This window comes from Theropithecus gelada, chromosome 19, assembly GCF_003255815.1.
Source record: "Theropithecus gelada isolate Dixy chromosome 19, Tgel_1.0, whole genome shotgun sequence".
Lineage (NCBI taxonomy): Eukaryota > Metazoa > Chordata > Mammalia > Primates > Cercopithecidae > Theropithecus > Theropithecus gelada.
In genome coordinates, this window is record NC_037687.1 from 17160556 (window position 1) to 17160844 (window position 289).

Sequence of the window (289 nt, forward strand, 5' to 3'; positions counted from 1 at the left end):
GGCGCGGTGGCTCAAGCCTGTAATCCCAGCACTTTGGGAGGCTGAGACGGGCGGATCACAAGGTCAGGAGATCGAGACCATCCTGGCTAACACGGTGAAACCCTGTCTCTACTAAAAAATACAAAAAACTAGCCCGGCGAGGTGGTGGGCGCCTGTGGTCCCAGCTACTCCGGAGGCTGAGGCAGGAGAATGGCGTAAACCCAGGAGGCGGAGCTTGCAGTGAGCTGAGATCCGGCCACTGCACTCCAGCCTGGGCGACAGAGCCAGACTCAGTCTCAAAAAAAAAAAA

At 57.1% G+C, this 289-nt stretch overlaps 1 protein-coding gene across 3 annotated transcripts in view; it reads left to right on the forward strand.

Moving 5' to 3' along the window:
* The window catches only part of FAM129C (family with sequence similarity 129 member C), a 32272-nt gene that overhangs the window by 15901 nt on the left and 16082 nt on the right, over positions 1-289 (forward strand). The gene's annotated exons all lie outside the window — the stretch shown is intronic.